General features: G+C 50.8%; 1 long non-coding RNA gene across 1 annotated transcript in view; it reads right to left on the reverse strand.

Annotated features, from left to right (window-relative positions):
* Window positions 1–341: 341 nt before the first annotated feature.
* Window positions 342–20,196, reverse strand: part of LOC311612272 — a 153,564-nt gene continuing 133,709 nt past the window's right edge. The window contains exon 3 of the long non-coding RNA XR_014793266.1: window positions 342–457. This is a non-coding gene — a long non-coding RNA (uncharacterized lncRNA). The remainder of the gene's footprint in view (window positions 458–20,196) is intronic.

Raw genomic sequence — 20,196 nt, forward strand, 5'->3', positions numbered from 1 at the left:
GGCGCTGATGCCGCATAGCTGGCCCCTCTGCTCTCCCGCCGTGCTGAGCCCCAGAGGCTGTCAGAGCACAGTGCCCGCACCTTCCTCCACACTGCCAGCCGGAGTGGCCCAAGTGCAGCTCCAGCTCCCTCTCTTCCCCCACTTGCAGAAATCTGGCCTACGGGCTGGTTGCAGCTCCGGGCCCGGCCCTCTCCCCGTTTCCTTCCAGAGACTGTACTAGTCCACAGGGCAGCCCCTCCACCCTCCCTCTGCCCACTGCCTTCGGGCCTTGCTCTCCACCTCTGAGGGGACACCACAGCTGCTCACCTGGGAGATGCAGACAGCAACGTGGGCCCCAGCAACGTGGGCCCCAGCCGGACGCCGTCACATGTGACTTCTCAGCAGCTGAACCTGAGTTTGGTGCAAATCGGCAGAAATGCTGTTGCTGTCCCTCAGGCTTCTGTGTCCCATCCAGCAGCTGCAGAGAGAGCGCAGGAGGTGGGGCGGTGGAACACGACTTTCCTGCCTGCACACCCCCTTTCCTGCCTGCACCCCCCTCCCCCACCCCCTAGCCCCCTAGCAGCCAGGAAGCAGTGGGGCAGCCCTATCCCACCTCCTAAAGGATCCTGCTGCTCCCTCTGCCCCCGCCTTCCCTCCCGAAGGCCAGCCTCCTCCCCACACCGCCCCTCCCCCGCTCCTCAGGAAGGCTGCTCAGTCCTCCTGCAGGTGGCCTACTCCTCCAGTTCACTCATTCCTCCTCCCAGCACAGCCCGCAGCCCCTCCCTCAGCCCTGCCCTCAGAAGCCCATGGGCCCCTCCCTGGCCACAGGCGCACTCCTGGATAGGCACGCCTCTTCCCTCCTGGGGAGGCAGGACGCGGTGTCTGGCCGTTCTCCCACCTCCCTCTGCCGGCACCCACGTTTTTCAGAGCTGTGGTTTGAGTGAAGGCATTCCCAGAATTTTCTGAAGTAGTCACTGGCTAAAGAGGCCCATGACCATTTAGCTGTGGGTAGGGGTGCAAGGAGACCATTTTCTCTCCTTGTTCATGCAGATGCCAGGCCTGTCTGGGACATATAAATAGGAGATATGCATATGGGAACTGTGATGTTCCCGAGGTGGCCAGAAAGTATGCTGGCGGAGAGCAGGGCTCTGGGACTAGGCTGGAATCTTACCACTCACTGGCTGTGTGACTTCGGGTTAAGTGACTTAACCTCTCTGTGGGGATCATGATGGTATCCCTATCATAGAGGTCTCGGGAGGATGAATAAAATAATTCATATTAAGAGCTTAGCATAGCTTCTGGAATACAGCAGTGTCCGGAAGAGTGAGCTGCACTCATTGCCAATATTCATGCTGCCGTGTTTCTAGGGAAGACACAGCTCATGGGGCTTCTTTACAGCCCACGGACTTGTTAGGGCTGCGACAGTGACACCCAATGCTTTTTTCTGAACAGTAATTTCCAGAGTGTGATGCCCAGAAGCAGGTTGACTTTGTAGGTGTGGCTTCTCAGGGGGAGGGAGACAGCAGGGAGATGCCTCCGGGTCTTTGGGTCTGAAAGTTTGGAACACGTTTCAATCCTGATGTCCTTAAAATAAAGGCTGCAGCGCTACAGATGTGTGCATATGCACTGGGCAGGCGAGGGGATCCCTAGCTTTCACGCATCTCTTAAAGGGGAATGACCCAGCCGAGACCGGTTTGGCTCAATGGATAGAGCGTCGGCTTGGGGACTGAAGGGTCCTGGATTCGATTTCGGTCAAGGGCATGTACCTTGGTTGCTGGCATATCCCCAATAGGGGGTGTGCAAGAGGCAGCTGATCGATGACTCTATCTCATCGATGTTTCTAACTCTCTATCTCTCTCCCTTTCTCTCTGTACAAAATCAATAAAAATATATTTAAAAAAAAGGGGGGGGGGGATGACCAAGAAAAGATGAAGAACCACTGATGTTGGGGGTGGGGTGTAGGATGATAGAGAGAGTAGGTACAAAACATCTCTCATAGCAACTTGTCATCCCACATCCCAGCACTGTTCAGAATTTCCCAAGTGGCTGTACCGTACGGGCTTTGGCAAGCAAGTGGCTGAATTCCTCAGGAGGGGCCTGGAGGTGAGAGCAGGAGCTGGGATGAGTGTGTGTGTGTGTGTGTGTCCCTCCCCATTCCCAGACTCATGACAATAGTGTACATTCACTGAGTGTTCACCCATGCCAACCCTATGCTAACACACTACATGCAATGTCTCCAGTGACCCTCACCACATGCTGATGGAGTGGCTGCTATCCATGTTATTCCCGCTTGCAGATTGAGGAAACTGAGGCACAGGCAACTCAGTACCTTACCAGGGTCACAGCCGCATGGTCACTATGCCGTGGAGCTGAGGAGCTGTGGTTCGATTCCAGTGTCTGCACTCTGAGCCCCTCGACCACGAGCTGCCCACACCCTGTCTCTTCAGTGCCTGTACGTTTGGCATTTTTCTGACTCCACCCTCCTTTCCTCGCCCCCAAGGCTGCATGACCTGTGTATGTGGGGTCACTGCAGGGACCCCCAGAAGACCTTCTTTTCCCTCAGCCTAGCTGCCCAAGGAGGCCATGGTTCTCATGAATGCCTACCTGCTGTCCAGCTATCTTTTCATTATGCTTTTTTTTAAAAAAAAAAAAAATGCATTTTTTTTTTTATTGATTTCAGAGAGAGAAACATTAATCAGCTGCCTCCTGCATGCCCCACGCTGGCGATTGAGCCCACAACCCTGGACATGTGCTCTGACCTGGAATTGAACCATGACCTCCTGGCTCATAGGCTGATACTCAACCACTGAGCCAGCCAGACTCATTGCTTTGTTCCTAGAAATTATATCTGTTTGACCATCACCTGCCACGGGACTCCCATGCTAACTTGCCCACTCTGCCTCCTCCTTGGTTCTCAGGACACACTAGTGTGCTGGAGAACTCAGAGCCATTGGCAGGCAGTTCTACTCGGGGAAGGCCATGAGGGTAGCAAGAAGGAGGAACTGTCTCTGCCTGGACTTTGGGGAAGTCTTTCCAACAGAGATGCCTTTTGAGTTGGACCTTGAAGGGTGAGTCTGAGTCTCACTACCTACACAAATGTCACACCTATTCTTGGCCCTTTCTCCCCTGGCTCCGCCTCTCTCTGCACAGGGTTGGGCCTCCAGCTCTCTGGCGCCCCCTCTGGCTCACTTGCGCATTGCCTCTGGGATTCTGGCTGCTGCTGCTGCTGCTGCTGCTGCTGCAGAGCCCCTGGCTCCCCTGTCCTCCTGGGCCCCACCTCCAAGCCTGGCCTGGGCACAAGGGACCTTTTCTTTCCAAGGCCCCCACCAAGCACACACACCTTTCCTCCCAGCTGTCTAGCTCGGCTGCCTGAACACTGAGGGAATTCATAGGTGATGAGGAGAGGTGTTTGAGGTTTCCATAAAAAGGCACCTCCCTTTTCCTTTTTCCTTATGCACTGAGCATAACTGGAGCGGGCCTCTCTCCAGAAAGCTCTGCGAGTGTGAAGCCAGAAGTGTGAAGGTTCCTGAAAGAGAGTCCCCTCAGGGCAGGGCCCTTGGAGTGCAGTATTCACCCCCTGTGGGCTCTGAGGACTGGTCCTGCCTATTCCTCAGAAAGGCCATGAAAACCTCGGACAAATCACATCAAAAGGTTGGGTGTGGAGGACGGCTAAAAACTATAAAGGCATACTTTGCACCATTTTATGCCCTTACATCTTGAAAATAACAAAGAGGCAGGTTATGTCCTATATGTAACAAATAAAAATAAAAGGAAAGTATCAACAATCGGCAAGTGGCTGGGCCACATACGTGAACCTGCCTCGGCTGACTCCTCATCTGATTGTGAGGGGCACCCAAGGGTGATGGGGCCAGTGGGGTCAGGGCGGAGCTGTGATGGCTCCAGGTGAGTTGCTCTGGAGAGGAGGACCGGAGGGGCCGGTTCAGCTTTCAGCCAGCTGTGTTCATCTGGGGGGACCCGGGGAGGGAGAAGAGGGGGGTGAGATGGCAGAGGTTCTCCCTACAGAGCACAGTCATTCTTTCCCAGGAAAAATGGGGCGTGGTGACTGTTCAGGCAGAAGAACAGCAACTGCGAGTTCCCTGCGTTAAGACCCAGCCTGGCGTGTCCAAGGGGCAGCAAAGAAGCCGGTGTAGCTGAGGAGGGACAGCAGGACAGCACGGAGAGAAGCAGCAGGGGGCCATTGGGTGGGGCCTTGACCGTTATGTTAGGAATGGCCTGCGTTTGGAATACTTGGGAACTCTTCAGAGGGTTTGGGGTAAAAGGGAGACATTAATTAATTCATTTGACAAACATTTACTATGTGCTGATTCCTGTCTTAGACTTGAGAGTTTTATCAGTGAACAGACACAAATTCCATCACAAGAAGCCAACAGCACAAACGGTCTATTTGATAAAAGAAGAAAGCTCCCAAATAATGATCTCAGTTTGCACCTTAAGAAACTGAAAAAGAGGATCGAAGTAAATCCAAAGTAAGTACACTAAAGGAAATGTTAAACTTAGAACAGAAATGAATAAAATATATGTAAGTAAATAATATGTAATAGAAATATATATGTGTTTATAAAAATAAAGAAAATATAATAGAAAAAAAATGAACCCAAAGCTGATTGTTTGAGACCAATAAAACTGTTAATCCTCTCATCAGATTGATGAGAGAGAGAGAGAGAGAGTGAGGAAACGAGGAAACACCAATTAGTAAAACCAGGAATGGGAGCTACAACATTTTTACAGTTTTTATAGATACTAAAAGGATATAAACAACTTTATCTCAATAAACTTGACAACTTAGAATAGAAAAATTCCTTGAAAGAAACATACTGGCAAAGCTTACTCAGGAAGCAATAATGCTAATAGCTTTATATCTATTACAGAAATTAGATTTATAATTAAAGCAAGCACACAGACAAAGCTCCAGGTCCAGAGGACTGGTCTTTCTACCCCCTCTTCGCCTGTCACCAGGTGCAGGGAGCCGGGGAGGAGTGATGGGGTGAGTGGGGTCATGGTTCAAGGAGAAGGAAGTGACCCATCATGTGAAAAGCTGCCGAGAGCTCGAACTCAGTAAGGACTAAGGAACGACCATGTGATTTAGCCTCAGGGGCATCTAAAGCCGATTGGAGTAGATTTAAGAGGGGAGAGGAACCCTGGGCAATGAGTATAGACAGCTCATTCTAAGAGTTTCACTGTAAGAGGGAGCTGAGAAACGGGGACAGTATGTCTGTATGCTGAGGGAAATTACCCAGGAGAGAGGGAAACGCGGACCAGGAGGGAGTTTCTGGGGGGATGTCCTGGAGAAGGTGAGAGAGGACGAGGTCCCAGCAAGGTTAGTCTCTGCACAGCAGTTTTCCCCCAGGAACCAGACAAAAGCAAAAGGACAGGCACACGGGGCAGGTGTGGGAGCTGCAGAGGTGGAAGTGTGAGGAAGGGCTCTGCCAGGGCTGCTTCTCCTCAGTGCAGAAGGAAGCAAGGTCATAGGCTGGAGGGAGGGGGAGGAGGGAGGGGAGGAGGGGGCGGGGGAGAGCCCAAGAGAAAGAAGGTAGAAAATATTCCTTCAGGAGAGTGAATGGGTCCCTGACTGCCGGCCAGCAACACAGGCCCACTTGAGTGGATATAAAGGTGAGCGCCAAGACCCAAAGTCCAGAAGACTGTGTGCTCTCCTCCAGCCCAGCCAGCAGTGTGGGCGCCAAAGTGGAGCTCACCAGGGTCAGAGTTTTGCCAAACACAGTGAAGAAAAAAAAAAAAAAAAAAAAAAAAAAAGTGTGTGTGTGGGGTATTGAAGAGGAGGGTGCAATAACAAGAGAAGCTATTAAAGTGATAAATCATGGAATTTAAGCTGAGGGAGGTGGGGTGAGAGGACATGGGGAATGGGACAAGCTACAGAGTCAGTGATGCAATGAAGGTGTGCAAAACTTCATTTCTTTGTTGTTTTGTCTTTTTGTTTTTAATCCTCTCCTTAGGAGTGAGAATATTTTTTCCATTTTTTTTTTTTTTTTTTTTCCAGAAAGAGTGGAAGGGAGGGGATAGAGGGAGGGAAAGAGAGAGCCTCAACTGGGAGAAGGAATTGGAACTGCAAACCAGGTAGTGCACCTTGACCCTCTGGTGCGCAGGCCAATGCTCTACCACTGCCACACCGGCCAGAGTGAAACTGCATCTCTTTAATATGACCTTTTCTCCTTTATCTCCCTGGGATTCAAACTGAGCTCATCCAGCACCCGGATTCACCTGCTTCCTTCTCCCTTGCACGTCCACTCCCTTAATTATTAAGCCCTCAGGACAATGAGGTCATAATCTTAGGACCGAAGCCTCTCTGGTCTGTTGACCTCAGACAGAATTTAGGTCAAACCAGAGATAACATCCAGGCCTCAGGTGTCTTGCAGCTCCAGGCCCAGAAAAGCAGTGAAACCAGACCAAGCGAGGTCATGGCTGACGGAGAGATCAGATGCAACGATCAACTAACTACCCCCCACCCTAGAGCCGACCAGTCGGTAGAGATCACCACCCTGAGTCCCTTGGCCTCCAGGATTGATGACCTTCCCTCATGTGGCCCATCCCCTGGAAGCCATTGGGAAGCCAGGTGTTCAGCATTAGCTCAGCTATGTTTCAGGCGTGGGCCGCATCCTGAAATAAACTTACTTTCTTTGATGCTAACCACTGTTCGTGTCTTATTGGGCTTTGATGTGCGCAGGCAAACAGACCCCTTTAGTCCAATCACAAAGGATGTTGATGATGGGATTTCGGGAGCAGTGAGCTGGGGAGCTGGGAGGTGCTGGTCAGACAGGGAAGGGCACCAACTTGAGATTTGGGGGGCAGTTATTACTGAGATCAGGCATTAGTCTTTGGCCTAATAGTCACCCGAGTGACTATTTGAGATAGAGTTTAGGGGAGAGGATGAGACTATTGGAGGGTAAGACCTCAGGGGACTGAGCTCCATGGAGTTGTATTCCTGAGAATGATGATGATGGGATGGGGTTGCTGAGAGCCCCATAAAAGGAATGGCGGGAAGGGGCTTCTGGGAAAATGCACCAACCTGGGGTGGTGAGTGCTGCAGGCTGGTGATTTGATCTCCAAAGCCAGGAAGTTTTAAGGGAAAATAGCCTGAAACAGCAAGAAGGAATGAGGAAGATGCCTGCCTCACCCAGTGGAAGGAGGATGTGAAAGAGACAACTGAGTCCTCCTGAGCCGGCTTCGAGGAACTGTTCTCAGAAGGCAGTGCTCAATGGGAGCAAAAGGAGGAAGAGAAGACATGGCGAGTCTAGGATCCTGTTTTCAGAAGCTGAACACATCTCAGTGCCTTCCTGCCATGCGTAAACAAACCTCTCAGACCAAATTCCATGCCACCTGCTCACTCTTCCTACATTCCAGCCACAGTGTCCGCAGCATGCTTCTCAGGTGTGCCCAGTTCCTGCTAACCACAGGGCCTTTGTATATGCTGACGCACTATTTCTCTTCTTAAAATCACACACCTGCCTCCGCCCCAATCCTTTAGGTCTCATGATGCCTGTCACTTCCTTTAAGAAACCTTGTGTGCATGCATATGGACCTAGCCAGTGGCCATGGACAACAGGGGGGTGGGGACATATGTAGGGAGGGGTTTGGGATGGGAATGGGGGGGGGGGGATGAGGACAATTATGTGATACCATAATCAATAAAAAAATAACAATAAAATAAAATATATGCTTGCTAAAAAAAAAAAAGAAAGAAAGAAAAAGAAACCTTGCTGAACGCCCTCTTTAAATCAGACTGCTGTGCTGGGGCCATAGAAGTCTAGTAAAGCAGACGAAGAAGTGAGCAGGTAGTTTGAGAGTGTGCTAAAGGCAAGCCTCGAGCATGTTGGAGTGCATGAGTGAAATCCTGAGCTCAGGCATGGTGGTGCAAGTGAGGATTCAGAAATGACAAAACACAATACTTAAAGGACCAGCACGACTTAGTTGGGAGACTGCTGGGAGCTGGGGGCCCTTCCTAGGGCTGGAGTTAGAGGGAGTGAGGAAAGGGGATGCAGATAAGGGTGCCTAGTCAGGGCCTGGGGGGTTTGGGCTCCATCCTGGGACCATGGGTGGTGGAGGGTGGTGACCACTGAATGATTTTTTTTTTTTTTTTTTTGGCTTCAGAAGGCATATCATTCTTTTGCTGAAGGATGATGAGGAAAAGAACATTATTAAATTCGCCCCCACTTGAGTTTGGCCCCAAGACAAATGCAAGAACTGACCCTTAGGAACCCAATGACCATTGGGTTCCTAAGGGTCAGTTAGGAACTGACTGAACAGGCCGTCCGGGGCGCAGAACAGGCCGTCTGGTAGAAACATTTGGCTGGGACCCTGGAACCTCCAGAGGCACAGAGTGTCCTAGACTACTGGCCTCCCACTCACCACCCAGACAGTTCGGTCTGCCAGCGGCGCAATAGGTACGCCCTCCCCATTTTAGCTGAATCACATCCTGACCTTCTTGGTACCTATGACCAGCGTGACCCTGCTGTAGACCCTGGTGTGCAAGAACACTGAGCTCCTTCATGTTCTCCTGTGGTTTGGACTTCTTTTCTCCACTTTTGGGGCCACAGCACAGTTCTCTAGTCCTTCACAGGACCAAGGGGCCTGGTCCTTGACATCTGTCCCCTTGGGTTACCATGGAGACTTCAGGGTTCTTTCAGGTTGGGGTGCACAGGTCTGCTGGCTCTGGGATGTCTCTCTGCCAGTCTCAGGACCTGGACATTTTTTGCAAGGCCGGGAGAGGATGGGATTGGGGTTGCTGAGAGACCCATAAAAGGGCCACTTCCCTCTGAGGTTTTGATACTTCTCTGGGGCACTGCAGGAGCCAGGTTAAGAGTGACCCAGAGTCCTCTCCCCAGACTGGCCAGGAGGACACTAGTAGGCAGACACCTTCTCTGCCTCTTGCTTCTCCCCGAAAACCCAGACCTCTGTCTTGCTTTCCCCCAATAGGCCAGAAGGCCCTTAACACCCAGGGTCCAATTTTAGCAACTGAAAAACTTCTTTCTCTTTCTCCTAACCTTTAAATCTGCCCATAAATTGATGGGAAATATTTTCATTATCTCTTTTTGGCGGCAGCAAAGAAGTGGACTAAAAAGGAAACATTCTGTTTCTATATTTAAACTGCCAGAATATTCTGTCTTGCCCATCCTTCTGCCTGGAATCTCCTTTCCCCTTTTCACGTGGCTTCTCCTTTAGGATTCAGCCCAGCTGTCACCTCAGACAGAAACTATCCACGTGCCTGAACTGCCCCCACGCCCCACGCCCCACGATCCACGCCCCTCAGCATTCTTTCCCCCTATAAACAGCCAGCACACACCTGGTTCATATCAAATGTGTGTTAAACGGAACCAAATTCAGGACGAGGTGTGGACTAGCAATATCTGCCTGTGGACTGGTGGCTTAAATGAGAAGAGGGGCTTAAATGAGAGGTCCCAGAAGAGGCACAAGATTGGGGGTCACAGTGGTTCTCAGAATAGGGCACTGAAAGAGAGGAAGGGTAAGGCATGACACCTGACTTCCTCCAGGACACCAGGCACCTGGAGAATGGGCGATGTTTCTAGTTTAGACCAGCAGGGGACAGCATTGCCCCACGAATGAGGGTCTCCCTTTGCCAGGGAGGCAAAGGACCTCTTCAAGGCCAATATTCTAAGTGTCTGAGGCACAGACAAAGCCAGGGTGCCGCTGCCTTACACACAGTAACCTTCTGTAGCCATTTGTGGGTCCAATTCTCTCTAATGCCAACCCTAGGGGTCTTGTAAGTTTCTTTAAGAAACACACACACACACACACACACACACACGGGAAGAAAAAAACACACACCCATAAGAGGCCTCACCTGGAACCACTTAGAAGCTCCCTGTGGCTCCTGGGAATGCCCAGGTGACTCACATCATGTAGACAGGCCAAATCCTCAATTTCCAAATTGACTTTGCCCATTAGGAAAACCTGTGGGGTGTGGGGCGTGGGGGCAGTTCAGGCACGTGGATAGTTTGTTGGTTAGATTCCATAGACCAGCCTTTCAGCCACAAAATTGACTTTGCCCATTAGGAAAACCTGGCCCAGCTGGGCCCCGGCCCGCGCCTCCACCCGGGCACAGAACCTCAGCGGGGCAGGCCAGCAGGGCGTCTCCAGGTGTCCAGCAGGAGAGGGCTGCTTGGTGGCAGAGACAAGCAGTGCTTTCGGGCACAGCCTCCAGCTGCCCGAAGGAACATTCCTCTTTTCTTTGTCCTTGTGTCAGCCTGGACTTGGGCAGCTACACGGTGGCTGGCTGGACTTCCACCAGCTGCAGGGCCCCCGACAAGCCTGCAGGGGCAGATGGGGTGGCTGAGTAGTGTTGGTTTAATGCTCAGCTCCCTCGCCTGGCAGGCAGGCCGTCTCCTCTGCAGGGCCTCATGAAATGGGGGCCCCTGGAAGGCACCCTGGTGTTGACCAGGGTACCAATGGGCAAGGCAACCCGTGCATGGAAAATGTGGGCCTGGGAGGCTGACTTGGAGTGTTAGTCATCAGTGACCACATTGTTTCTACCTCTTCCTGCAGCCTCCCCAAGTCCCTGCCCACAAATGGCCTTGGGAAGAACGCTGCCAACGTGAGCAAAGGCTGCAGGAGGGAAGCCCAGGGCCGGCCGACTGTGCCAACCTGAAGAAGCTGGCCTGGTGGGCACCTATCCCGGTGGCTCCTCACTTATCCATGCACTCTTTCCCGTCTCTATGCCTTTGTCCACTCTGTTCTTCTGCCAGAAACTCCTCCTCGACTGACCCCTGCCATCCAAATCCTATTAAGAAAGTCCTTTCTCTGATGCCATCTGTGAGGTCCCCTCAGGCCAATGCAGTGTTTGCCTCCTCTATCCCCATAATATGTGCTGTGATTTTTCCCCCATGGAACCATGTGAGGTGGCTGTTTCTGTACATACATCTCCCCGGCTGCAATGGAAGCAACTCAGAGGGATGGGGGCAGCATGTGACCTCTCCCCCAGCTCCTGGGGCAGTGTTAGGAGGCATGGCGGGAGGAGGCACAGGAAGTGGAGTAGACAGTGGGGTTGTTAAACATTTCAAATGCATACAGGGGGAGGGGGAAGACATGGCTAGTTGCAGTCAATAGGGTGGTCTTCCTGGTGGAGGTGGGAATTGCTCTGGGCCCAGAAGGATGAATTAGGTGACTAGGAGAAAGGTCCCTGGTGTGTTAACAGAGCGCGCTCTCTCTCTCTCTCTCTCTCTCTCTCTCTCTCTCTCTCTCTCATTGATTTTTTTACAGAGAGGAAAGGGGGGGAGGCATAGAAAGTTAGAAAAATGGATGAGAGGGAAACATCCATCAGCTGCCTCCTGTACACCCCCCACTGGGGATATGCCCGCAACCAAGGTACATGCCCTTGACCCGAATCGAACCCGAGACCCATCAGTCCACAGGCCAATGCTCTATCCACTGAGCCAAACTGGCCAGGGCAGAGATCTCTTCTTAAGGCAACGCTGGGATGTTCTGGGGAGGATGACAGGGTCCATGGGTGGGGCACGCCAATCACGAGCAACAGTGCTTGGTGCTCCTGCTCAGACCCCTGGAGGACTGTGTGGAGTGTGTGAACTACCAGGGAGTGAGGAGTATGTGGACAGCAGACCCAGTTCACCCTAAGGAGGGAGCATCAAGCACAAAGCCAGAGACAGAGGGCTGGCTGGAGGCAGAAATGCTGCCAGAGAGGGCACAGCACCCCGAACCCCGTCCTTGTGTGCGAAGCAGAGCTCTGGTGTGGCCATGCCTGCCCCAGCCCGGCATCTAGGACCAGAGAGCGCAGGTGGGAGTGGAGTGCAGGTATCCCAGCACCAGAGAGGCATTGTCTGGGGCCCGAGGACATCTGCACTCTCATCATCTGCCTCCTCTCTCCTCCCCGCACCCAGTACAGGTTAAAGACTGTAGGGTCATCTACAACTTTTCATCTCCAGAGAAAAGCTTAGGCCTTTGCTTAATGAGGTCATGGTGCCTGGAGGGGAAAATGGGAAAATAAGGGGAGGGCCCGCCCACCCCGTAGGGGAAACCCCGGTGAGGGAAACCTTGTTCTCTGCCTTCTCGTCTCCACCCTGACCTCAATCCCTGCCCTCAGTATGCTTCCTTCTGCATCTGCCTAGGTTAAGGAAGGTTCCGCCGGGCAGTCTGCTCTCAGCCATCGGCCACAACCCTGTGCGTGCTGTGGACAGGGTGGGGAGCCCCGAGCCCATGGCGCAGTCAGCACTCCGCCCACCACAGCCTCACCCCTGTTGTCTGGGAAAATGGCACCTCAAGGACAGCGTGTACCTTGCATTCCCCAGGAGAATACTTTTCCTCCACTATCTGATGGAGCTTAGGCCAAAAACATGTATCTCCCTGCTCTTCTCTTCTTCCTCCGAGGGCACTCCTGTCCTTAATCAGGGCACCTTGTTGTGCTCTGGAAAACAGACATGTCTGTCCACGTGGATGCAGGCTCCCCCTGTGGGCATCCCATAAGATCCGGCATGTGGGGCAGCCCAGGCTGGAGCCTAGGCTGGCCCTGGGCCACAGCCCTCCTCCTCTGCTCCAGGGTGGCCTGCTGCCTCCCGTGAGTCACTCGGGGAACCAGGAAGGCCACCGCAGGAAGAAAACAACCGCCCCGTGGCCCTGGGCAGGCATCCCTGCCCAGGGCCGAGTAAAGCTGGGCATTCCTTGCCACCCATTCAAGCCAGGCCTGTCCCTGGGGCAACAGGAAGGGGCAGCAGGACCAGTGTCCTGGAACTCAGTGTGTGGTCCCCACTTGTCATTTCTGACGTCAGCATCACCGAATGCCCTTTCAGAGGGCAGGGACCAGGAAGAGCAGAAATAATGTGATCAGGACGGTGCCAGGTGGCTTCCCGGAAAACTGGTTGAGCCCATCACGCTGACCAGTGCCTTTTGGTAAACAGGCCACAGCTCTGCCCTCCTGGCTCATCCCGAACACACACATCCAGGGTGATACCCTCTCCCCACTCTGCATCCGCATCTCGGATCTGGTTCTTCATGTTGAGGCATATAATTTGGTTATGGGTCTGCCTTCCCCACCAGCAAGCCCCAGGTTTCCTGTCCCTGACTGTGGGCACAAGGCTTGCCGCCTGCACTCAGGGGACATCTTTGGAGTAAATGAATGAACACTCAGGCTCCCTATAGCTCTTCAGTGATTCAGGTAGTCATGCAGTCCCTTGGGGACTCCTGCAAAAGAGAGGGGAGAGAAAGTGTCTGTGGCAGGTCCCACTCTCTGTGAATGGGATTATAATAGCACCATCACACAGAGTTGAGATGAAATGAGTTAATTTGATTTGTAAAGCACTTAGAACCGTGGTTCAATAAATCTTTATTATTGTTGTTAAAGCCAGTTATGCTTGATATTTAATAACTAGAGGCCCAGTGCACAAAATTTATGCATTTGGAGGGGGGTCCCCTCAGCCGGGCCTGTGCCCTCTCTCAGTGTGGGAGCCCTCAGGGGATGTCCAACTGACACCCATTCTTCTAAGCCAGGGGTCGGCAAAATGCGGCTCAAGAGCCACATGAGACTCATGAGCCACGGTTTGCCGCTCTGTTGACTAATGAGTTTGATGACCACTGACCTAGACTCTCGATTCCAATAATTACAGGCTGTTGTTCCTTGTAATTAAGCCCCTATCCCAGTGGTTGGCAAACTCATTAGTCAACAACAGAGCTGCAGTTTGCTGACCACTGTCCTAAGCCATCAGTCAGACATCCTTAGCACTGCCGCAGAGGTGGGAGAGGCTACTGCCACCACAACTGTGCTCACCAGCTGTGAGCCAGCTTCTGGAACACTGACTATCAGGGGGCAGCTCCTGCCTAGAGCATCTGCCCCCTGGTGGTCAGTGCACGTCATAATGACCAGTCATTCCACTGTTTGGTTATTTGCATATTAGCCTTTTATTATATAGGATTACTTCCAAACAGAGGAAACGTGTTACCTTAATGCCATTTTATGCAAGAAAAGAAGAAAAAAGTTGAAGCCAAACAGCCAATAGCTTCCCCAGGCTCGGGGTCCCGACCACACCACTTCCCCTTGGGAGCCCCCTCGTGCGGGAGGTACCAGGGTACCTGGACTGGGCCTCTAGGAACTCCTTTCTCTGGCCTAGGAGGTGGCTTTGTCTGGCATTTTCCCTTCGGCAGGGCTCTGCTTTTATTCACCCGGAAACGCTCAGCTGCCACTGCAACATGAAGACCACACAAAGGGCACGCCCAGGCTTTGGTGGTTGGGTCTGCCAGTAGCTCAGCGCCGCCTCTCATGCAGGGTGGACAAGCACCTGCCTCTTGGCCTGGCCCTCAGGGCAGAATGCCCAGCTTCTTAGGCACCTGAAGCTGGTTCCAGGAGGAACCACACACTAGCCTCTCCTCCATTCTGCTTCCTTCTTATGCTCTGCTCTCTCTCAATAGGATCCAGGTGGTCCCTAGCCTAAGCCCGTTGTTCAGAGAGCTGCCTTTTTCCTTCTTTTGACAATTTTCTCCCCTGCAGGTAGAGAGATTCCGAGGAAAAACATGGTGTGGACCTCACTGTGATGGAGAAGAATTGCTTATGACGGACATAGTGGCAATGGGACTATTGAGAGAATGTACCCACTTCCCTGGAAAGCTTGTGGGCCGGGGTGAGAAACCAAGGCTACTGGCTCCATGCATGTGTCAGACTGCAGAGATATGTGAATAGGCTCATAGGAAAACACACATAGGATTTGTGTTAGTGAAGATGATCCTAGATCTTATAATATACACATTCTCAAATCTCAGTGGCTTAACAAGAAGGAAATTTGCTGTATTGCCTGGTCCCACAAAATCCAGTCAGGAAAAGGCCCGTCCAGGGCAGGAAGAGGCACCATGTTAGAAGGAGAAGGTTTCAGTGTTAAAAGTCTTTGACACAAGAAGATATTTTAGTAAGACCTAAAGACTAGTGGCTCTTGGAGAAGAAACTACGAGTGCAAATTGCCCAGGAGGGAAGCGTTCCTGATGTGTTCCTGGCCCAGCACGGAGTCCAGTGTGGGCAGTGGAGGGACTCAGGGAAAGAATGGCAGGGAAGGGGGTTGGACTAGAGAGAGCTTTGCAGGCCCTTGGAAGGACTGGGAGTGTTACTTAGGGATATGGCAGCCCTTTACCAGAGGAGTGACATGCTCTGCTTCACGTTTGCAAAGTTCACTCTATGTGTAATAGATTGAAGGGAGACTACCGTGGAAGTAGGGAGGCCTGTTATGAGGTTCGTGTAATAAACTGTGCAGTGATGATGGCTTGAATCAGGCCAGTAACCAAAGAAGATGGTGAGGCATGGTCTAAGGTATAGTCAAATTGTGCATAGACACAATCGGATTTCGCTGAAAGATTGAATGAGGATGAGAGAAAAAGAGAGGAAAAGATAATTCCAAGGACTTTGGCCTGATCAACTAGAATGAAGTGGCATTGATTAAAATGGGACAACTACATGAGTGTCTGGCTTAGGGGATGGTGGATGGAGATGAGGGGCTTGTCATTAGATATGTTATATTTGAGATGCTTATTTCACATCAAAGAAGAGACAGGTGGGATCTAGTTGGGTTCATGAGTCTGGATATCAGCAGGGAGGCCAAGCTTAGAGAGGTAGGTCCAAGAGAATGTGGAAATTATCAAGGGACTAAAATAACTAGAAAAGAGAGGAAGCTCAAGGACTGAGCTGGACCCCACTGTTGAGATGTTGAGAAAAGGAGGAAGAAGCACAGGGAGCTTGAAGAGGAGCAGCCAGAGGTGGGAGGACAACCAGGAGACAGTGGTGTCCTGGGGCCAGTGAAGGAAGACAAGGCTTTAAGGAGAAAAGAGGAATCACCTGTGTCAACTCCTACTGAAAGGCCAGCTAAGATGAGGACTGAAAAATGACCACTGGAAGAGTTGGTTCAAAGGACTTTCAGTGGATCCTTGGAAAAGAAAGTGGCGATGATTAGGATTTAAGATTGGTTCACCAAGAACAGGTTTTGCAAGATGCAGCACATTCTTCTATTTAGAAAGTGTCCCTGGCCAAGGTAAAAGTTTGCCAAGATTTCAACATGGTGTTTGAAAAAAAACAGATTCTTCTGGTGTTTTTGAACATGAGAGCAAAACAGGGGCTCGTGAAATAGTCTTATTACTTGAATTTGTAAATGGCATGTTCTACCCTCTCTCCTCCTGGCCTGTTCAAAAATTTTAGCAAGGACTTGAATAAAAATATCACTGAGATGTCAGTACAATTTGCAGATTTTGCAAAGCTAGGTAAGACAAAAGAAATATATTGACAGAGCCAGGTCAGTGTGGCTCAGTGGTTGAGCATTGACCCATGAACCAAGAAGTCACCTGTTCATTCCCCATCAGGGCACAGAAAGCAGCTGATCAATCTTTCTATTTCTCTATCCCTCTTCATTCCTCTCTCTCTCTCTAAAATCAATAAAAACATATTTTAAAAAAAGAAATATGTTGACAGAACACAGGATTTCACAGGACTAACTAAATGGGCAGCGCTAGAAAAACAACATTTAATGGAAATACCTGCACTTTAGTAGCAATAACTGAATGTGTAAATATCAGATGAGGAAACAAGTGTTTGGACACAGTACATGAGAACATGACCCCACAATGTATGTTGATAATAGCTCCATATAAAGCAGCATAGTGACATGTTACCGAAAGCTATTGTCATCTCAGGCAGCATATTATATATGTATATATATGCCCAAGTGACCATTACAACCAGTCGACCCAACAAATGATCGATAAATCACTATGACGCACACTGACCACCAAGGGCAGATGCTCAATGCGGGAGCTGCCTCCTGGTGGTCAGTGTGCTCCGACAGCCAATCTCCTGTGGCTGGCCAACCTCTAGTGGTCCCTTCCCCCAGCCAGCCGGCCCTGATTGGCCCTGATCGGAACTGGGTGAGATGGCCCCAATTGGCCCCTATTTGCCGGCCAGGCCGAGGGACCCCCACTTGTGCACGAATTCATGCAACTGGGCCTCCAGTCTAGAATAATTAATGATCTTATGACATTCTGAGCTGATCAATTGCACTTATGGTATTTTTTTTTGTTCTATTCTAGCACTATGTGTAAAGGGAGGAACTGACACAGTAGGGTGCATAGGGAGGAGAAAAGCTGGACTCATGAAGACCGCTGCCACCTGCTGGCCAGCCTGCATCCGTCTCTTGCCTTCCAGTTCACACTGTTCCAGAAAGGTTTCCCTTGAGCATGAACAGAATCACATCACTCACTTATTTAAAGTCTTCAGTGCTCTTTTCCTCAGGGCCTAAAACAGTGGTCGACAAACCACGGCTCTCGAGCCACATGCTGCTCTTTGGCCCCTTGAGTGTGGCTCTCCCACAAAATACCACGTGTGGGCACGCATGTACAGTGCGATTAAAACTTCGTGACCCATGCGCAGAAGTCAGTTTTCCGCTCTCAAAAGAAATTTCAATTGTTTTACTGTTGATATTTGGCTCTGTTGACTAATGAGTTTGCTGACCAAAGGCCTAAGGAATAGAACCCAAGACTCAAATCCAGATTTTTCAAAATCCAAAGCCTCAGCAAGCAAGATAGAGATAAAATTCTGCTTTGTTTTAATCGTTTTTTATAACCAGGAGAAGAGTCAGAAGAACCTACTGTAAGTTAGTCCGCAAAGCCAAGGGCTCAAACAATGAGAGTGAGCAAGCAGAGTGGGTGGAGGGACAAGTCAGAAGGTCGGGGTAAGCAGCGGGGACTGAGGCATCCACCCTCCTTCCTGTGGAAGGGCTCCTGGTGAGGTGGGCCCATGGAAAGAAAGGGCTGCAGACAGGGCTACTTTCTGCAGCCTGTTCTCCTGTGAGGACCAGAACGTCTCCATTGGGGATCCACCTGTGCTCTCGTTCTTCCCTTTTCACAGCCCTGCACTTCTTAGTGATGGGATACTTCTGAGAAATGCCTCATTAGGCAACCGCGCCCTTGTGCAAACATCACGGAGTGCACTCACACAAACCTGGATGGTACAGCCCACTACACACCCAGGCTACATGGTCTAGCGTACTGTTCCAAGCCTACAAGCCTGCACAGCCCATTACTGTACAAAACAACCTGAGATTAAATCAGGCACAAGAGAAAATGATGCAAGCAAAAAACCTGGTAAACACGAGATGTATGGGGCTGCTGCCAGCCGAACATGACATGCTATTTACGGCAAACTTGTTTTATGAGTGGAAAGTGCACACTTTAAAATAATGATAAAAAGTATTGTCTAGAACAGTGGTTGGCAAACTCATTAGTCAACAGAGACAAATATCAACAGTATTGATTGAAATTTCTTTTGAGAGCCAATATCTTAAAACTTAAACTTCTTCTAACACCACTTCTTCAAAACAGACTTGCCCAGGCCGTGGTATTTTGTGGAAGAGCCGCACTCAAGGGGCCAAAAGGCCTCATGTGGCTCGCAATCCACGGTATGCTGACAATGGGTCTAGAAAATACATAAATAGCAGCATAGTCATTTATTATCATGATCAACTACTATGAACTGTATGTGCTAATGTAAGTGCTATTCTTTACACAACTGGCAGCGCAGCAGATTTGTTTACACCAGCATCACCATAAACACCCGGGTAGTGCATGGCGCTATGACCTATGACAGCCCGGAATCCCATTCCATTTGCTGTAACATCATCCCTGTGGCTTCAGGGCTGGGATTCTGCAGCACCAGACTGAGGGAAAAGCTGGGCAGAGAGAGAAAGGATGGAAGCACAGCCCCACCTTCCTTCATTCACCACAATATCGGTAGTGTGACTAAAGCGGCGAGATAACCTGTAAGCCCAGAACCTGGCATCCAGAGGGTGCAAGTGAGAGGGAGAGGAGCATCGTTCATGGACACTGGGTGACAGCTGCCTTTCTACACTGAACTCTGATGAAGAGTCAAGGCCCCCTGGAAACTGCCATAGACAAGCCCAAGGTCATGTGTGATTCTCTGAGCAGGAGATAGAGCAGCAGAGGGAGGCACAGAAAATGGTGACTGAGTCGGGAGAAAGTTCTTGCCTCCAGGCCAGGGGTGTGGAATGTCTGGCCTACAGGCCATGTAAGGCCCTCGAAATCATTTGGTCTGGCCCTGCCAGGCATTAGGGGTGAGTTAATTAAATATTTGACCAGATATAGGTTAATTTTTAAGTTGATCATTATGTATGGCCCACGAATGATGTTATAAATATCCAAATGGCCCTTGGCAGATAAAAGGTTCTCCACCCCTGCTGTAGGCCCTAAGAGAGAGGAAGAGGGCTTCTTGTCCGTGTCTTGTGGGAGGACCTAGGTGGTAGCTGCACCAGCATGGGCACGAGGGTACAGCATGTCTCATTTCATGGGTATAAACAGAAGCATTCACTTGAGCCAGCCGGGGGCTTTGAATGCCAACAATCAGAGTGTATCCTTCAGGCAAACAAGCCAAAGCCAAAGAGCAGACAAACGGCTAGCGTTTGTTCTTTACTTTTTTTTTTTTTTTTTTTTGTGTGTGCCTGTGTGTTTTTTTTTCTCTTCTAGGAAGATGTGTTGTGTTGGTCTTGGTTGTCCTCTGGGTTTTTCCTCTCGCTCTCCCACAGCGCTCCCTGCACAGGCGTTACATAACAGCGGAGACGGCCGGGAGCACCTATACAAGAGGGCATGACAGTTAGACAATGGGCAGGCAGAGGCTGCCCTGAGAAAACGGACTCATTCATGAGCTGGGTGAGAGGCGGCTCTGTTCCCCGCTTGGCTCCCTGGTAAATGAAGTGCTCTGGGGACAAAGAGGGAAACTTTATACTCTTGCAATTTTCCCACAGTGGCAGGCTCACAGGAAAACAAGGCACTAGTTGGCTTGGAGGAGAAAAGGCAACCGTAGCCATAGACTTCGCCTTCTCCCCCAGATCGGTGGCTCGTGCCAAATCCACAGAACCATCGCCCAGGGAGGGAAGGGCAAGGCTAACTTGCTGTGGGTCCGCCTTATGCTTCCGTCTGACTTTGTCCACACGGGATGGGTTTTCAGCTCTGAACCAGCTCCTGCTTTACCTCTGTGCTGGCTCATCGTTTTGAAGGGAAAGAATGCTGTCAGTCAAGATGATTACCCGCAGGCAGAAATAACAATTACTTTTCTAAGTACAGGATGCTAAGCAGAATCGGGGTGTACCTTCCCAGACACAGCCAGCCAGTTCACTTGTTCCGGGGTGTTCTTCAGCCCAAGGACGGGGCAGTTATTGCTCTGGGGTCACAACCAGAAAACAC

Source organism: Pipistrellus hanaki, assembly GCF_964339955.1.
Source record: "Pipistrellus hanaki genome assembly, chromosome: 18".
Classification (NCBI taxonomy): domain Eukaryota; kingdom Metazoa; phylum Chordata; class Mammalia; order Chiroptera; family Vespertilionidae; genus Pipistrellus; species Pipistrellus hanaki.